Here is a 20,725-nt window from a genome sequence, read left to right on the forward strand (position 1 = left end):
TCATGGAACATTCTCTAAGACTGATCATACTCTAGGCCACAAGATATGCCTCAACAAATTCAAAAAAATAGCAATTATACTGTGCATCTTCTCAGACCACACTGGAATAAAATTAAAAATCAATTCCAACAGAAACACTCATCTCTGCACAAAGTCATGAAAATTAAACAATCTACAGCTGAATTGTAGTTGGGTAAAAGAGGAAATTAAGATGGAAATCAAAAGATTATTTGAACTAAATGATAAAGGGGACACAAGTAATCAAAATCTGTGGGATACAGCTAAAGCAGTCCTGAGAGGAAAATTCATAGCCATAAATGCCTACATCCATAAGACAGAAAGATCACAAATCAACAATCTAATGAATTATCTCAAGGAACTGGAAAAGGATGAGCAAACTAATCCCAAACCCAGCAGAAGAAAAGAAATAACCAGATCAGAGCAGAACTAAATGAAATCGATAATAAAAGAACTATACAGAAGATTAATGAAACAAAAAGTTGGTTCTTGGAAAAGATAAACAACATTAACAGGCTTCTTGCTAGATTAACCAGAAGCAGAAAACAAACGACTCTAATAAGCTCAATCAGGAATGAAAAAGGAGAAATTACAACTGATACCACAGAAATACAAAATGTCATCTCTGAATACTGTAAAGATCTCTATGCACATAAACTTGAAAACATGGAGGAAATGGGCAAATTCTTAGAAACACACAGCCTCCCTAGGCTCAATCAGGAAGAAACAGATTTCTGGACAGATCAATATCAAGTAATGAAACTGAAGCAACAATAAAAAAATCTTCCAACAAAAAAAAAGCCCTGAGCCGGGCACAGTGGCTCATGCCTGTAATCCTAGCACTCTGGGAGGCCGAGGTGGGAGGATCACTCGAGGTCAGGAGTTCGAGACCAGCCTGAGCAAGAGCAAGACCCCATCTCTACTTAAAAATAGAAAGAAATTATCTGGCCAACTAAATATATAGAGAGAAAAAATTAGCCAGGCATGGTGACGCATCCCTATAGTCCCAGCTACTCGGGAGGCTGAGGCAGTAGGATTGCTTAAGCCCAGGAGTTTGAGGTTGCTGTGAGCCAGGCTGATGCCACGGCACTCACTCTAGCCCAGGCAACAGAGTGAGACTCTGGCTAATAAAAAAAAAAAAAAAAAAAAAAAGTCCTGGACCAGATAGTTCCACACCCAAATTTTACCAGACCTACCAAGAACAACTGGAGCCAAACCTGTAGAAATTATTCCATAACATTTAAAAGGAAGGAATCCTCCCCAACACGTTTTACGAAGCCAACATCACCTTGATACCAAAGCCAGGAAAGGACTCAACAAAAAAAGAAAACTACAGACTGATATCCCTTATGAATATAGATGCAAAAATTCTCAATAAAATCCTAGCAAACTGAATTCAGCTGCTCATCAAAAAAATAATCCATCATGACTAAGTGGGCTTCATCCCAGAGATGTAGGGATGGTTCAACATACACAAATCTATAAATGTAATTCACAACATAAATAAAAGTAAAAACAAAGACCATATGATCCTCTCAATAGATGCAGAAAAAGCATTTGACAAAATTCAGCACCATTTTATGATGAGAACGCTTAACAAAATAGGCATAGATGTGACTTACCTCAAAATTATAAAAGCCATATATGTCAAACCCACAGCTAACATCATACTGAATGGGGAAAAATTGAAAGCATTCCCACTTAAGACCCAGAATCAGACAAGGTTGCCCACTATCACCACTTCTATTCAATATAGTGCCGGAAGTCCTAGCCAGAGCAATCAGACAAGAGAAGGAAATCAAGGGTATCCAAATGGGGGAAAAAGAGGTCAAACTGTCACTCTTTGCTGCTGACAATATGATCTTAAATCTAGAAAACCCCAAAGATTCTGGGGTTATAGTCAGTGATTTTACAGAGACTACTGGAATTGACAAATAAATTCAGCAAAGTCTCAGGTTATATAATCAATGTACACAAATCAGTAGCATTCATATACAGCAACAACAGTCAAGCTGAGGACCAAATCAAAGACTCAACACCTTTCACAGTAGCAACAAAGAAAATAAATTACCTAGGAATATATTTAACTAAGGAGGTGAATGACCTCTACAGGGAGAACTACAAAACACTGAGGAAGGAAATAGCAGAGGACATAAACAGATAGAAAAACATACCATGCCCATGGATTGGCAGAATCAACATTGTTAAAATGTCTATACTACCCAAAGTGATCTACAGATTCAATGCAATCCCTATAAAAATATCAACATCATTTTTCACAGATCTAGAAAAAATAATTCTATGCTTCATTTGGAACCAGAGAAGACCCTGTGTAGCCTAAGAAACCTTAAGCAAAAAGAACAAATTGGGAGGCAACAATTTACCAGACCTTGAGTTATACCACAAGGCTATAGTAACTAAAACAGCATGGTACTGGCACAAGAACAGAGACATAGACCTATGGATCAGAATGGAGAACCAATACATAAAGCCACCCTCATATAGCCATCTGATCTTTGACAAAGCAGACTAAAACATACCCTGGGGAAAAGAATCCCTATTCAATAAATAGTGCTTGGAAAATTGGATTGCCACATGTAGAAGACTTTGAAAGAGGATCTACACCTCTCACCACTCACAAAAATCAACTCATGATGTATAACAGACTTAAACCTAAGGCATGAAAGTATAAGGATTCTATCAATAGAAGAAAATGTTGGAAAAACTCTTATAGACATCAGCATAGGCAAAGAATTTATGAAGAAGACCCCAAAAGCAATCACAGCATCAACAAAAATAAATAAATGGGACCCAATCAAATTAAAAAGCTTCTGCGCAGCCAAAGAAATAATCATTAGAGCTAATAGACAACCTATAGAATGGGAGAAAATACTTGCATGCTATATATCCAATAAAGGGCTGATAAACTAGAATCTATAAAGAACTCAGTAAAACAATAAGAAAAAATCAAACAATGCTATTAAAAAGGAGGCAAAAGACATGAACAGAAACTTTTCAAATGAAGATAGACTAATGTCCAACAAACATATGAAGAAATGCTCAACATCTCTAATCATCAGGGAAATGCAAATCAAAACCTGAGATATCACTTAACTTCAGTGAGAATGGCTTTTATCAAAAAGTCCCAAAACAACAAATGTTGGTGTGGATGCAGAGAGATGGGAACACTCATATACTGCTGGTGGACTGCAAACTAGTACAACCTCTATGGAAAGTAGTATGGAGCTATCTCAAAGAACTAAGAGTAAAACTACTATTTGATGCAGGAATCCCACTACTGGGTATTTACCCGAAGGAAAAAAAGCCATTCTATAAAAAAGACACCAGCACTCCAATGTTTATAGCAGCACAATTCACAATTGCAAAGATATGGAAACAACCCAAGTGCCCATCAATACATGAATGGATTAATAAAATGGGGTATCTGTATACCATGGAGTAGTACTCAGCCATAAAAAAAAAAACATGGTGAACTAATACCTCTTGTATTAACCTAGATGGAACTGGAGATCATTCTTATAAGTGAAGTATCACAAGAATGGAAAAACAAACACCACATGTATTCACCATTAAATTGGAGCTAATTGGTCAACACTTATGTGCACATATGGAAACAATATTCATCAGAAATTAAGCAGATGGGAGGAGGAAGAATGGGATGGGTAAATTCATACCTAACAGGTACAGTGCACACTATCTGGGGGATGGGCACACTTATAACTTTGACTCAAACTCCTGAGCACAAGCGATCTTCATGCCTCAGCCTCCCAGAGTGCTAGGATTACAGGTGTGAGCCACCCTGCCCAGCCCTGAGCATGAGTTTAAGTTTGTGTATTTTTGGCTTCTTATTAAAGAGAAATTAGAGATATCTGGGTCTGCTGGTAAGCATATCCTATGCTATGAAGAAACATATGCTATTTAAAAGAGGTAAAAAAGGAATTTTTTTATTTCAGAGTATTAAAGGGGCATTAATACAAACACTTTGGTTACATAAATTACCTTTGCATCACTGCACCACCCAAGTCAGAGCTACAAGCGTGCCCATCCCCCAGACAGCATGCATTGCATCTGTTAGGTGTGAATTTACCCATCCCCCTCCCCCCTCACCTGCCCAACACGCTATGAATGTTACTTCCCATGTATGCACATTAGTGTGGATTGATTACTACCAATTTAATGGTGAGTACACGTGGTGTTTGTTTTTCCATTCTTGTGCAAAAGGAATTTATGTAACCAAAATGTTTGTACCCCTGTAATATTCTGAAGTTTTTTAAAAATTAAAAAAATAAATGTAGGCTTCAGGGAAATGACTCACCAGAAGGAAGGGGGGGAAGGAACTTTTAGAAATAAACTGGCAAAAGAAAAATCTTCAAAGTCTTTTCCACAAATATTAATTAAAGGCTTTAGCCATCTGAACAGGTAACTTTAACTGCCAAGAACACAATGTGCATCCAGCTAGTGAGTTTTCTATTATTGTGCCTGACACATGACTAAAATTTCAGAACAGAAGTCACGAATCTCTATGTCTGTCTATATGTTTGTGTATGTCTACAGGACTTACATGTAATATATTTCTACCTCCAGATGATATTATTAGAAGTAATATTCAAAGATCTCTACTTAAATGGCCTAGAGAAAAATAAGTACTTGTATAAATTATTTTCTCAGAAAAGAAAGGAACTAACCTTTTTAAATGCTTCCCAAGTTCATATGACTTGAATAACCTTTAATAAATAAGAATATTAATGATTTAGTAAAAATAGATACCTTACCTAGCTTCACTAGTCAAATAGGCTCATGTTATCTGTTAAAACGTTTGTCAACAAGAAAACTAACCTGAGATGACAAATAGTTTTGTTTACATGTCTGCCTGAAAAGTTTCCAAAATTGTTTTGAAAACTTGAAACCTTAAAATTATAAGTTAAATTAAATGATATATATTCACTAAATATCTAGACCATGTCCAAATACGGTAAACTACTAAAACATTAATTCCTGAAAGAGTTTTGTTTTGTTTTGTTTTGTTTTGTTTTTGTTTTTGAGACAGGGTCTCACTCTGTTGCTCTGGGTAGAGCACCATGGCATCAGCCTAGCTCACAGCAACCTCAGACTCCTCAAGTGATCCTCCTGCCTCAGCCTCCCGAGTAGCTGGGATGACAGGTGCGCACCACGATGCCCAGCTAATTTTTCTATTTTTAGTACAGATGGAGTCTCACTCTTGCTCAGGCTGGTTTCAAACTCCTGAGCTCAAGCAATTCTCCCACCTTGGCCTCCCAGAGTGCTAGGATTACAGGCATGAGCCACCGCACCCACCCCTGAACATGAGTTTAAGCTTATGTATTTTTGGCTTCTTATTAAAGAAGGATTAGAGACATCTGGGTCTGCTGGTAAGCATATCCTATGCTATGAGGAAGCATATGCTATTTAAAAATTGTGAAATCAAAGAGATACCCATACTTACCCGTTTATTACAGCACTATTTACAATAGCCAAGATATGGAATCAATCTGAGTGTACAGCAACAGATGAATGGGTAAAGACGTGCACAATGGAAGAGTAGCCATAAAAAAGAATGAAATCCTGTCATTTGCAGCAACATGGATGAGCTTGGAGGATATCACGTTAAGTGAAATAAACCAGGCACAGAACAATAAATACTACATGTTATCTCTAATATGTGGAAGCTAAAAAAGTTGATCTCATTCAAGTAGAGAGTAGAATACTTATTTTTCTACTGCTGGAAGGGTAAGGGGTATGGGGGAATAGCCAAAGGCTGGTTAACAGATAGAAAGTACAGCTAGATAGGAGACTATGTTCTAGTGCTCTATAGCACCACAAGGTAACTATAATTAACAATTTATTATGTGTTTTCAAATAGCTAGAAAAGCAGATTTTGAATGTTCCCAACACAAAGAAATGGTAAATGTTTGAGGTGATGTATATGCTAATCATCCTGATTTTATCATTACACATTGTATACATGCATTGAAATATCATACTGTACCCCACAAACATGTACAATTATTATGAGCCAATTAAAACTAATAAAGCAAAAATATATATAATAAATAAATAATTAAAAAATAAAAATTATAAAAATCACCTACTTCCTTTCACTAGATATTAAGGTTACTAAGGGTTAAGAATTTTAATTAACATATGTAATTTAAACTACTAGCAATAGGAAGCATGAAAGAAAACAACTGTAAATGAAAAATGTACAAAGAAAGTAGTTTCTCCATGGTTTTAATAAGCAAAAGTATATAAGGTTTGTGTTTTCATCAAGGGAAAAAAAGAGTTATTTTTTTCTTAAAGCAAGATTACTGATTGTTCCAGAATAAAAAAGAAGAAAATACTCAAGACAAAAACTGAACAGATACAGAAAGTTGTAGAAAGGCTGAGAAAGGAATTTTAGGCATGGTCAAACTACTAAGATTAAAAAGATTTTATTCACAAAGTTTTTTAAAAAATATATAACCTAAATAATGCTCAATAATGTACTGATGTAAAGTTACAATTTGGTTTTCTCTCTCTTAAAAGGATAAAGTTTTCTTGGAGTATTGATCTGTTCTCAATTATGAAAGTTTTCTTTACCTTTTAAGCAATTGGCCAAGAAAACAAAGATTTTGTGTTTTATCAGGATAATTTCTTATACTTCATGTTATCTTTTATTAGGTCTTTGATTTTTTTTTTTTTTTTAAAGACAAAGTCTTGTTATGTTGACCAGGCTGGACTCAAACTCCTGGGCTTAAGCAATCCTCCCACCTTAGCCTCCTCCCAAGTAGCTGGGACTACATGTGCATACTACCATACCTGGCTTTAGGTCTTTGATTATTTTTCTTTTCTTTTTTTTTTTTTTTTTTTTTTTTTTTTTTTTTTGAGACAAGAGTCTCACTCTGTTGCCCAGGCTAGAGTGCCATCGCGTCAGCCTACTCACAGCAACCTCAAACTCCTGGGTTCAAGCAATCCTACTGCCTCAGCCTCCCGAGTAGCTGGGACTACAGGCATGTGCCACCATGCTGGGCTAATTTTGTCTATATATTTTTAGTTGTCCGATTAATTTCTTTCTATTTTTCAGTAGAGACGGGGTCTTGCTCTTGCTCAGGCTGGTCTTGAACTCCTGACCTTGAGCGATCCTCCCGCCTCAGCCTCCCAGAGTGCTAGGATTACAGGCATGAGCCACCGCGCCCGGCCTTCTTTGATTCTTTTAAAAGTGAGTCTTCTCAATATTAAAAAAGCTGAGGTTTTTTTTTTCTTACAACTATGTAACTTTCTCTACTTACTTTTAAAATCCTTTGTCACTATTGTTTATAGTGACTAATAACCCAATTTAATCAAGTATTTTAAACCATTTGACATTTTGGCAACTTCTAAAATTCAAATTCTAAATTAATTGTTTTTGATCCCAAATTAACTTTGAGAGTTTCTGGAAGTATCCCGGGAATATCTCAAAAGAATTTATTTTCTCTTCTTATAAGGAGAGAGATTTTAAACTAATTAGGATCATTTGTATGTTAAATTGTATGGGAAGCATTGTAAATGCAGCTGATGTTTAACCTTCTTAGTTCCATTTATATGGATATATGTTATAAATGTCCAAAAAAATTACATAAAATGCCTAAAAATCTGATATGTCCTAATATATTATCAGTCACAATTCTAACCATTATCTTAAAATTCTGTATATCATCAAAACAACCAAATTTCTTTGTCAGTTATATGATATTATTGTAAGAGATTCATGAAAAAGACTCTGACAAGTACAAGTTTCTGATAACTTTAAGATGATATTGTTGGACTGAGTAAGAATTTCCAAAACTCTAATGGGAAACTGATGAATTCATAAAACTGCTAACCAAATATCAAGCAAAACAATAATCAATTATATGGGACTAAGTTAACTGATGAGAGTAATTACAATCTTTATGACTTTTTGTTTGGCACATTGCTGCTTCTTTAATGTCTCATCTTTCAGATTTAAGGAACTCTTTTTCTGTGTCCTCTTAGGCTGTTTATAAGTTACAACAACTTGATAACATATACTTTTGTAAACAAAAATGGAATATTTATCTTTTTCTCCCTACCTAATTGCTCCAGAATTTGGAAACTCTTATTAAATATTCTTATTTTCATGGCAAAATAGGTATTTGCATAGGTTCAATAAGAATCTAGGCTCCTTGTAACAGAACGTAATTGGGCAAGTCCTTGGTTTGGCTTCTTAGCCTAGAGAGGTTTTTAAAGGTCTAATCTGAAATTTCTTATTACCAGAGAATTTTTAAAACTAAGGTTGAGCCAGGCACAGTGGCTCACCCTTGTAATCCCAGCACTTTGGGAGGCCAAGGTGGGAGGATTGCTTGAGGCCAGGAGTTGGAAGTTACGGTGAGCTTTGATGGCACCACCACATTCCAGCCTGAGCAACATAGTGAGACTCCCCATCTCTACAGAAAATTTAAAAAAAAAAATTATCTGGGCATCGTGGCATGCACCTGTAATCCTAGCTACTTGGGAGGCTAAGGCAGGAGGATTGCTTGAACCCAGGAATTGGAGGTTGCAATGAGCTATGATGACACTGCTGCTGCATTCCAGCCTAAGCAACAGAGCAAGACCCTATCTCAAAAAAAAAAGTTGAATGATACAAAGTTATTAAGTTAATAAAGCCCCTGGGATATTACCAAAGCTCAAACTAAAATATCACATTTTAAAATATACATAGAATGAATATCCTTGTTGTACTTATATAAATGATCAGGTCAAGTTTAATGAAACTAGACTTATTTTGTAAAAAAAAAAAAAATTAACTCCTCTTTTACTGAAGACCCACCAACATGGCTGGTATTCACACCAAAACCATGAGGAAGGCAGCCCCAGGTCATCATTGAGAAGTACAAAGTACAACACGCGTTGGGGCAATGACTTCCATGCAAACAAGCATATGTGCAAAGAGATCACCATTATTCCCAGCAAGACACTCTGCAACAGGATAGCAGGCTGTGTCACTCACCTGATGAAACGGATTCAAAGAGGCCCGGTGAGAGGTATCTCCATCAAGCAGCAGGAGGAGGAGAGAGAAAGGAGAGATAACTATGTCCCAGGTCTCAGCCCCGGTCATTTCAATGTCATTGAAGTATATCCTGACATTAAGGAAATGCTGAAACTTTTGGACTTTGGCCGTCTGTCTGTCTGTCAGCAGGTCATTCAGCCTACAGTTGGGATGAATCTCAAAGCACCACGTGGAGCCGTTTGAATCTTTCTGCTATGCTGTAATATGTTAATAAACCTGGGACAACAACAACAACAAAAATTAACTGTGGTTTTTTGGGTAAAAATGAGAATGACTATAAGAAAGATTTATTTTAACAGAAAACTATTAGTGCATCCATTATCAAGTCTAGTCCTGTTCACTTTCGTTCAAGGTTTTGTCATCCTTCTGTAAACTGAATCCTGAAATTTTTTAGTTTCACTAAAAACTAAAACTGCCCTTTTCCCCAGCCATGAAATCTGAAACTGGATGACTTTAATCAGATCATGTATGGACAACCTTCACTCCTGCTGCTATGTGGGTCACTCAGAGAGCTCACCGCAACAACACCTGAGACACAACCAGAGACATCCAACTGCCATCTTCATTCCAACATCTGAAGATGCTTCAGACTCAAATCTAGAAATCCCAAATAGCTGCCCTCCAGACTCAGACTAAGTTCATAATTTGCTCTAAATATTAACCTTTGTTTTTCTTTTGTTTGGATAGAATGATACCTTGAATTCCCTTTAAGCAATATAATCCAAAATAAGCAATTTAGCTTCAACAGTACTCCAAAACAGAAGTTCTTGTTATTTTAACAGTTTAACAAGGAACAGTTTGTGCTCTTATTGACAAAAAAAAATGTTGTTTCTATGTTAATAAATTAGAAATTGTTGCCCAAAATGTAAAGGATCTTAAGAAACAAATATAAGTCTCTCAAACAGTTGCTGCATTTTCCATTGATTTATTTAGTTGGTTAACTCTTGGCTCATCAGAATGTCTGCTCCAGGGAATTTTTCAATTCTTGGCCATTATTCTCCTTGTAGTCATTGTCTTCACCTTCCTAGTGCATTGTATCCTCTCCAGGGTTTTAAATGCTTTCCAGCAGCCACTCACACTTCAGGTGATTGCCACTAGGATTAGACTACTTGAAGAACTCAACAACGGGATCACTCAAGCCCACAATGACTATGCAACTCCAGGTAATGGCCTTACATTTCAACGTAACTGATGATAACATTTATTAATACATGACTCTTCATTCCAGTGGCTTCATCAATAGTAGGAACCAAAGTAACGCTATACGGTTTGATCACCGAGAGAATGACCAACAGGGGTGAATTGTTAAAGTAAATTAAAATGGAGACCAGGCCTTAAGAATCCCTGAGCAGACAAAGACAATTAGGCCTCATAAGTGACCTAAATCTTGCTTGATTTGCAAACATAAGCAAAACTTAACTTGAGCTCTTTCTTGTAAATGCCCATATTGAAGGAAAACAGAACTTAAGCTCAACCAATCTGATATAGCCAACAAACTTAGAACTATATACCTAGGGACTTTCCAGCAGGATAGGCCAAATAAGGCTACTGTACAACTGCAACTAATCAAATGATTTCTTTATTTTGCTTCCACATTTACCCCATAAATATTAATACTTGCCCCTAATGATGTGTCATCAGAACAAACGGCTTTGGTTTGGTGTTTCCCGATTTATCAACTGCTTCTTACTCAAATAACCGCTTTAAGTTTTTATTGTGCCTCAGATTATTCTTTCCACACAAAGAACAGGAACCTCACACCTATAGCCACGGAGAACTAGATTCCACCAACAACATGAATGAGCTTGGAAGTGAATTCTTGCCCCACGCCTCCAGATATGAGCCCAGCCTAGCCGACACCTTGATTTTGGCCTTGTGAGACCCTGACCAGAGAACCAGCTGAGCCCACCAGGACTTCTGACCTACAGATTGTGAGATAAAAAACAAGTATTGTTTTTAGCCACTAAATTTCTGGGCATGTGTTATACAGCAGTAGAAAACACAGTGGGGAAGTAAATGTACCAGGGAAACATAATAGAATGCCAGGGCGTGCTGAGTATATCCATCTGTGGTCTGTGGTCATGAATAATAAGTGGATCTAATCGGTGATCTTCTCCTGTATCATTCACCTGTGTGGGTGCTGGGTGCAGGCACAGGGCGGTAGATAAGATGGCCTTAGCTAGGGTCCAGGTGTTTGCAGGGAAGAGCAGCAGAGGAAAGGATGGACAACAGAACTGGGAAGTTGGCAGAGGTGAGAATAAAATGAGATCATAGAGTCTAAACTGGGTAAGTTTGTGAAGATGGTGGGTGGGCAGATGATGCATAATGGGAAAGTGGAGCTCAACAAGGGGTCCAAAGCTGACAGGCCAGAGAGTTGGCAGGATCATCCATAAGGCTGCTGAAATCACCGAGAACAATGAAGGAGAAGGGCAGAAAGGAAGATAATGGGCTAGGAGCTAGTTGTGAAGGAGACGAAGGCCGTGGAGCCAGCAGCTGCCAGGAACGAAGGGTGGCAATGGCAGAACAGATGCCAGGAGCTCCAGAGAGTAGAGGCACGTACAGGAAGAGGGGCGAGCGAGGACACTTATCCCTGCTACCTGTCAACTTGACCTTACTTGGAAATAGGGTCTTTGCAAATGTAATCAAGGTAAGATGAGGTCATTCTGGATTAGGGTGGGCCCTAATTTAATGACTACTGTCCTTAACAAGGGACACTTGGCCACAGGGAGACAGGAGACACAGAGGGAAGACAGCCATGTGAAGACAGAAGCAGAGACTGGAATCATGCTGCCCCAAGCCAAAGACACCTGGGACTACCAGAAGCTGGAAGAGGCAGGGAAGGATCCTCCTCTAGAGGTTCAGAGGGAGTGTGGCCCTTCTGACACCTTGACTGCAGACTTCCAGCCTCCAGAACTATGAGACAAGAAATTTTTGTTGTTTTAAGCTACCTGGTCATAGTAATTTGTTGTGGTAGCCCATGAAAACTAACCCTGAGCTATGTGAGGATAAAAAATAACAGTTTCTACTTAGGTTTTCAGGGGACATAGTGTCCTAGGGAGGGAGACAGTGAGTTTTGCTCTAGGCAAGGAGATCAAGAGAAGCTTTGGAGAAGGGGTTGAGGACAAAGCAGAGCTTGCTTAGCCCAGAGCAGTCCCAGGGCCATGAGAGGGTAGGGGAGGACAGGGAGGGTGGGGCGCTGGCTCAGATGAGGAGGTGCAACAGGAGAGATGTGGTGGTGATGGATTACCTGCACTTTCTGGCCTTGTGGTGACCGTGATGGACAAGGAGGGCTGGCATGACAGGATTAGGCCAGACAGTCACTGAGGGGACAGGTAACCCGTTTGCAGTTTGGGCCTGATATTCATCCCACTGTCCGGCAACCATGCGCCCTTCCATGGTGTAGTCACCTGCAGGGAGACTGTGCTGTCCTGATGTGCGGCCTGGGGTAGCTCTGCGGCTTATCCTATCTGAGCCTCTGTGATCTCTGATGATGACAGCCATCATCACAGCTCTGGGCCCAGACTTGGGAACTTTACAGCTTTATAGTTTCCTGTCATCCTTACTGCTGTCCAATAGGGTAGCTACTTGCCATATGTGGCTATTTAGATATAAATGTAAACTAATTAAATTTACATAAATTAAAAATTCAGGGCCGGGCGCGGTGGCTCACGCCTGTAATCCTAGCACTCTGGGAGACCGAGGCGGGTGGATCGTTTGAGTTCAGGAGTTCGAGACCAGCCTGAGCAAGAGCAAGACCCCATCTCTACTAAAAAAATAGAAAGAAATGACCTGGACAACTAAAATATATAGAAAAAACTAGCTGGGCATGATGGCGCATGCATGCAGTCCTAGCTACTTGGGAGGCTGAGGCAGGAGGATCGCTTGAGCCCAGGAGTTGGAGGTTGCTGTGAGCTAGGCTGACGCCACAGCACTCTAGCCTGGGCAACAGAGCAAGACTCTGTCTCAAAAAAAAAAAAAAATTCAGTTCCTCAGTCACACCAGCCACATTTCAAGTGCTCAATAGCCTCATGTGACTAGTAGCTGACATACTGGAGCAGAAATAATCTCCATGATCCCAGAAAATTCTACTGGACAGAGCCAGCCTAGACCATGGATATTGGTTATTTGAACCACTGCCCTTACAAGGTGGAGCTGTTCAGTAGCAGCTGGGCTCATGAAGGGAAGGCAGCACAAGAAGGCCCTTATAGGAACACCTCTCAGCCCAGCTCCCAGAGGCAAGGGTCAGCTTACCTCCAGCCCAGCTATGCTCTGAGTACACCAACACCTCAGAGTCCAGAACACAGTGCCACAAGGACCAGAGAGGGGCAAGTTTCTCCCTATAGGTAATCCAAGGCCCCCCACTCCCCCATTCTTTATCTCCTGCCTCAGCCCACATAGACACACCCCCATCCACAGGGCTGGGCTATGCCTCTAGCCCTAATAAGCCAGTCACAGGCTCATAGCAAACATCAAATCAGTACCTCCAAAAATGTCCTTCTTAGCCAGCTACATGGGACACCAATAGACCTGCAGGATGTCTATAGTCTGCCCAGTTCCTTCTAACCTCTGTCCCTCTGATGAGGAAAGCTTCACCTCCTGCCCTCCCTCATCCCCTTTACCTCACTCCTCATCTCCCCAAGGCCTGCTGGGCCAAGACCCAGCTACCGTGTTCTACACAGAGGGCTGGAAACCCAGAGCTAAGAAACGCCTTTCTCCCCCACTGCCTGCAAGAAAGCAAGAAGTCTAAAAAACAATTCCCACTCAAACATGTTTAACATTCCTCTCAGGTCAATGATGGACATTTGCTTCAGACTTAGGAAAAGCTCTTTGTAGCGATTTTCCCAAAGCAAAAAGTCAGACAGCCCCGAGATAAATTGAAGTCTCCCTCTCTAGAAATTGGAAACTGCTTGCAACTTTTAAATGATAGTTTTTCCTTCTTCTGAACATTGGCCTAGGCAAAGTATTTATGACTAAGACCCCAAAAGCAAATACAGCAACAACAAAACCAAGTAAATGGGACTTAATTAAACTAAAAAGTTTCTGCACAGCAAAGGAAATAATTAGCAGAGTAAATAGACAACCTACAGAATGGGAGAAAATATTCACCAACTATATATCTGACAAAGGACTAATATCCAGAAGCTACAAAGAATTTAAACAAATCAGCAAGAAAAAAACAAGTAACCCCATCAAAAAGTAAGCAAAAGACATGAAGATTTTTTCAAAAGAAGATGGACAAATGGCCAAGAAATACATGAAAATATGCTCGACATCACTAATCATCAGGGAAATGCAAATTAATACCACAATGAGATATCACCTTATCCCAGCCAGAATAGCCATTATTAAAAAGTCAAAATACAATAGATGTTGGCATGAATGCAGTGAAAAGGGAATGTTTATACATTGTTGGTGGGAATGTAAACTTAGTACAACCTCTATGGAAAACAGTATGGCAATTCCTCAAAGAACTAAAAGTATACCTAGCATTCGATCCAGCAATCCCACTACTGGATATCTGATACTCAAAGGAAAAGAAGTCATTTTATAAAAATGACACCTACACCCCAAATGTTTATCACAGCATAATTCATAATTGTAAGGATATGGAATCAACCTAAGCACCCATCAACTGACAAGTAGATAAAGAAAATGTGGTATATATATACACCACAGAGGACTACTCAGCCATAAAAAGGAATGAAATAATGTCTTTTGTAGCAATTTAGATGGAACTAGAGACCATTATCCTAAGTGAAATATCTCTGGAATGGAAAAACAAATACCACATCTTTTCATTTATAAGTGGAAGCTAAACAAGGGGTGTATACAGTCACAAAGTGGTGTAAGGGACAGTGGAAACTAAGAAGGGGGAAGGTTGGCAGAGAATGAGGAATAAAAATCTATCAGGTACCGTGTACACTGTTCTGGTGATGGGTATACTAAAATCCCTGACTTCAGCATCATACAATTCATCCATGTAACAAAAACCATTTGTAACCCTTAAATCTATAGAAATTTTTAAAAACCTCAAAAAAATAAAAAATTTACATAAATGATAGTTTTTCCTGCTTCTTCTTCCCAAAGTTTCTAAATCATAGGATCTAATCTCAAGCCAGGTTCCCCAAAACTGGCTTGAAGACCATGACTGGCCCAGTGAGGGCAATACCAACTGGAAATCCTAAAATCAGGAAGGCATTTGATGTCTGGGTAAAGAACCTGACACAAAGAGAACATCTAACTACACATCGTCTGCATCAAAATGAACTGGACTTGCCACTCTCTTGCTGAAGCTGCAGAGAAATCCTAAAAATGTTAAATCACCCAGGGATGATACGTGGAAATTAAACAATACACATTACTGCTAATTTGAGATCTGTGAAGGACCCCCGATATTTCCTTTATTTGCTGTGCTAAATTTTAGCGTTTGATTTTAGTGAAGGTAAAATATTTATCAGGCATTTCATGGGTCATTCAGTTTTCCTCATCTTATCTTTTATCAAGGATCTACATCTGTAAAACATCCCCCTGCTTCAGCAATTTAACCCTCATAGTTAGGAAGGAAACATTGCCAAACCAGAAGAAATACAAGAACAAAACCCCACACTAAGACAGGAGCAGTGGGATGGAAAGGGGAACATTTAGAGGGGGTGCTAATGAGGCAGAATCAAAGGATATGGTCCCCCACTGGAAGTAGGGGCTATGGCGAGATGCCAGTTTTAAATATTCTTTGTGGTTTCTTCCCTTTGTCCCCTACAGCCCCACTTTGAGCAGCCAAGCTTTTGTGCTTATGCCCCATTGAAAGGATGTGACAACAAAAAACGAGGGAGGAAATGGGAAGCCACTCTGTCTTTTGAATTTCAATTACCTAGACCCTTAAGAAAACAGAGAGGACTTCGGTCTGGACAGGAGAAAATATCTTGGGTAAAGCAAGGCCTGACGTTGATATTTATCTCCAGCTTCACAGCACCAATACCACCAGCACCACCATCGGACAAGAGCCAGTGGGAAGGTGACATGAGCACAGACAGTTGTGGGTTCTGTCCTCAGGCACCTGAGCACAGACAGACAGGAAAACCCCCAAGTAGGTTTCCAAGACGTGATGGCAGTGGGCCCCAGATCTATATCCTAAGTAGAGCTTCAAGAAGGAGACAAAGCCCCAGAAAGTAGAAATGACAGCAGAATGCAGCCTATTTTGGAGGCAGCTTGAACCATGGACGGCGTCACACTTTCTTATGCTACTCCAGGGCACAGCAGCAGCAGAATGATCCCTGTTTGTCCAAGAGCAACCTAGAGGTAGCAGAGAGATACAAGACCCAAAGAGGCCACGCAAATGGGAACCAGGCAGTGGACATCTCAGCAAACACCAGGTGGCCACTTATAACAGGAGCCACTTCCTCCACTGCTTCCTCTAGTGCTTTGGCTTTTTGAGACACCTTCCCAGAACGTAGGCAATCCCTGGGGAGAGGAGGAGAGCTTCACCAATTCACTAAAATTAATTATCCACCACTCCAGTAGAATAGGGGCTGGCTCAAAATAGAAATGTAGTTATATTACAGAAAAACAACTTTATGTTTCCTGCATATATGAGTTTGTAGAATAAGATAATACCTCTGTAAGAATTAAGGGCCTGAGAGAAGCTAGAAACTAACAAATTTCTGGCTAGGGAACTGAAGGATGGTAGTGCCATTCGTGAATGTAGAGAATGAAGGAAGGAGGGCAAACGGAGGAGAAAATGCTGAGTTTAAGGTTTGGACATATTGAGGTTGAGATGCTGATGGGATATCCAAGGGATGTCAGGAGGCAGTTGGATAATTACGACTGGTGCTCAGGAATGAGGCCTACCTGAAAATAAAGATTTTGGCATCATCAGCCCATACAAGCAGTAGCTGACAGATGAGTAATAGATTGGGGTGGTAATCGTAGGTACTCACCGTGTGCCAGGCATTGTTCTTATGCGTACTGACTCACTGAATCCTCAAATCAACCCTGTAAGGCAGGTACTACTACTATCCTCTTTTTCCTTTTCTATTTTTTATAGACAGTCTCACTATGTTGCTCAGGCTAGACTCAAACTCCTGGGATCAAGCGATCCTCCCACCTCAACCTCCTGAGTAGCTAGGACTACAAGTGCATGCCACCACACCTGGCCCCATTTTTTTTTTTTAACATATGAAGAAACAGATAAAAATGTTTCAGGTCTCACAACTAGGAAACAGAGAAATCAAAAGTTAACACTGTGAATCTATAACCTGCACACATAACAACCACTGTGCCGTAAGCTGCCCTAGAAATAAAGAGGATGAAGGAATGCCAGAGGAAAAGGAGAATGGGGAGGAGCTGTCGGGAGGAAAACCAGCAAAGCTCCATGTCACAAAACCTGAAGGAGGAGAGAACTAACTGCAAGGAGGAAATGGTTGGAGGTATCAAATTTGCAGGTGGCCAAGTAATTGACTTTAACTAAAAAGTGTCCACTGGATTGAGCATCTAGGAGATAAGTGACAACTGTGTAAGAGAAGTTTCCCGAGGTTTGTGGATGTTGCACAGACTAGGAGGCAGGGAAATACAGTATGCACAACTCTGCCAAGAGAACTGTGAACAGGAGAGAGCTAGACCCTAAGTTAAAGATTTTTGTTTTTTAAAGGGAAAGGATGTGGAGCCTATTATATGTCAAAGAAAAAGTCAGTAGAAAAATGGAAGTTTTAAAGACCTAGGACTCCAACCCATACAAATGATTGTGAATGGGACCAGAAGAACGCTGACTGGAGACACTTTCAGGTCATGATTCCTAACCTCAAATGGGCCCTTGACGCTGCCTGACAACCACGCTGCATTTCCGCAGCCCTGGCACTTTCCTGCTCTCTAGCACAGTAGTTCTCAAAGGGTCATCCCATGCCGGCTGCTGTAGCATCACCCAGAACTTGTTAGAAATTCATATTCTCAGGCCCAACCCGGATCTCCTGAATCAGAAAGCCTGGTGGGGGTTGGAGGATCTTAACAGGCTCGCTAGGTGACTGTGATACACACTCAAGTTTGAGGAGCACTGCTCTCCATGACTATTTTATAACTCCTCCTCTCTCGAAAATCTTCCAACCCTTCCTCTTTCATCCTAACTCTCCGCTGACCTTGCTCCCTAACTCACTGAGAAAAAGGAAAAGGCCATCAGGAGAGAATATCCACTAGCTTCCTCTGCCTCCCTGCATCTGTGCCCAAATAGTGCGCCCTCTCTCACTTTTACCTCGGATGAACCGTCAGTACCTCTCGCCAAAGCCGGCCCTCTGCTGCTGCACTTGACCCCATCCCTTCCCCCCGAATCCCTCCTGCATCATCAGTTTGCACTCTCTCCTGGCTCTTTCCCATCAGCATATAACATACAGCTATTTTTTCCACTTAAACAATTTTCTTGACCTCACTTCTTTTAGCTCCCACCCAATTTCTCTCCTTCCTCTACAACAAAACCCCAAAGAGTGGCCTACACTGTCTCCACCTCTCTGCTCTCATTCTTTCTTGAACATCCACAATTGGACTTTCATCCCCACCACTCTACCAAAACTGTTCTTGTCAAGGTCACCAACGACCTTCTAAATCGACACTCAAACTCATCTTACTTGACCTGTGGACAGCAATCGACACAACAGATCTTTCCCTCCTCCTTGGTAAATTTCCTTCTGTTGACTTCTAGCATACCACCATCTCCCAGTGGTGGTGGGAGGGGGTGGTCCTCACTACACTGGCCATTCCTCAGTCTCTCTAATGGTGCCAACTGATCTCTAGAACCATTTAGTGTTAGAGAGGATTCAGTCCTTGCACATCTTTGCTATCTACACTTGCTCCCTCAGTAATTTTTCTAATCTCACGGTTTTAAACAGTATGCATATGCTACTGATGCTCAATTTTATATTGCCAGCCCAGACCACACCAAACTTGCACATCCAACTGCTTTCTTGACATCTCCTATAGACATCTCAAAGTTATGATGTATTAAACCAAGGTTCCTGATCTACCTCCCCACTCCCCACCACCCCACTCAAACCTGCTCCTTCCACAGCCTTTCTCTCCTCAATTAAAGTTCAGAAAAAAAATTCCAACCTTGCCCTCACACTACCTAATCTGTCAGAAAACCCTGTTGGCTCTATGTTCGAAATACACCTAGAATCCGACCACTTGGCATCGCTTCTCCTGCTCCCCAGCTAACCCCCCAGGCCTCATCATCTCTCCCCAGATGCTTGCAGTGACCTCCTACATAATCTCCTGCTTCTGCCCTGGCTCTCTTTGGATCTGTTCTCCATACAGTAGCTAAAGGGATTGGGATTCTGTTAAAATAAAAGTCAGACCCATGTACCTCCTCTGTTCAAAACCTTTCAATGGTTCCCATCTCAGAGTAAAAGCCAAAGTCGTCAGAATGACCTTGGGGTCCTACATGCTGGGTGCCTCCCTTATCTCTTTGACTTCACCTCCCACTCCCTCCCTATCTCTCTCTCTCTCTCTTCACTCCAGCCACATGGACCTTGTTCTTCTTCAAAAGTGGCAAGTGGCTCCCACTTCAGGACCTTCGCATTTACTGTTCCCTCTGCCTAGAATATTCTTTCCCCAGATATGTACATGGCTTGCTCCTGGCTTCCTTCAGGTTACTCAGAGGTCACCTTCCCTGACCACACCCGACATAGTCCATAGCCCCTCCCTGCGTGATGTACTCCACAGCTCTCAGTTCCATCTAACACACTATATATTCTGCTTATTTGGTTCTTGTCCTGTTTCTGCTAGAATGTAAGCTCCTTGTTGTTCCCTGCTGTATCTCCAGTTCCTAGAACAGTGCCTGGCTTGTTCAATACCTACCTGTAAAATGAAGTGATGGAATGAGGACCCTAAGGAAACATAAAGGGTTGGGATCCAGAAGGGATTGGTCCTGGACAAGAAAGGGACACCTTTGTCACTGCTCCTGGAGCAGAGGCAAGAATGGATTCAGATATGTTTGTAGGTAGAAATTTAAGAGTTCCCCTCCTGACTGCCTCAAATTTCTCTGGGAAATAGAAGAGAAGGAGGGACTTGAAGAGAGAGGTGATGGAGAGAGATTCCTGTGGTGGAGAGTGGGAGGGGCTAAGGACACCTGGTCCAGGTGAAGCTGAAAACCTGGATTTGCCTTGGCACCAATCCACTGGTTGTGTGGGTTTTCTACATCAGCATGGGGCGGGGGGAGGGGACAAGGGGGAGAAGGTTATATACAAGGAAGGGGAGCTTTTTCTTGGAAGACCAAAGAGAATTCCTTCCACTGACTCGGTGCCTCCGCTTACCCACTCAGGCAGTCATCACTAACCACTGGTCCCATGGAAGTAAAACGCGCAGAGAGTGCCTTTAAGAGTAAGAAAAAGGGAAGTCGAACAGGACCCGGCCCGCTGGGAAGGCGCGGGAACTTTTAGCCTTCCCTGAAAACAGAAAGTTGATATGCCCCGCAGCTCAAGTTCCGAGCCTTCTCCCATGACCCCTCCTCTTTCTCAATACCTTCCAGCTGCCCCGTCGTGTCACATTCCAGTCCACCTCTTTTGGCGCTCCACCCCCTCCAAGCTCGCGTGCTTTTCCTCCACGTGGTTCTCTGTGTATACACGTTGCCAGGGAGACCTTAGGCGG

The 20,725-nt window shown here is 40.9% G+C and overlaps 1 long non-coding RNA gene across 1 annotated transcript in view; it reads right to left on the minus strand.

The window, feature by feature from the left end:
- Window positions 1–20,695, minus strand: part of LOC123641469 — a 29,470-nt gene extending 8,775 nt beyond the window's left edge. Inside the window, exons 1-2 of the long non-coding RNA XR_006736301.1 lie at window positions 20,600–20,695; window positions 9,041–9,316 (exon numbers count right to left, since the gene is read on the minus strand). This is a non-coding gene — a long non-coding RNA (uncharacterized LOC123641469). The remainder of the gene's footprint in view (window positions 1–9,040; window positions 9,317–20,599) is intronic.
- Between the last annotated feature and the right edge of the window lie 30 nt (window positions 20,696–20,725).

This window comes from Lemur catta, chromosome 7 (genome assembly GCF_020740605.2).
Source record: "Lemur catta isolate mLemCat1 chromosome 7, mLemCat1.pri, whole genome shotgun sequence".
In the NCBI taxonomy this organism is placed as follows: domain Eukaryota; kingdom Metazoa; phylum Chordata; class Mammalia; order Primates; family Lemuridae; genus Lemur; species Lemur catta.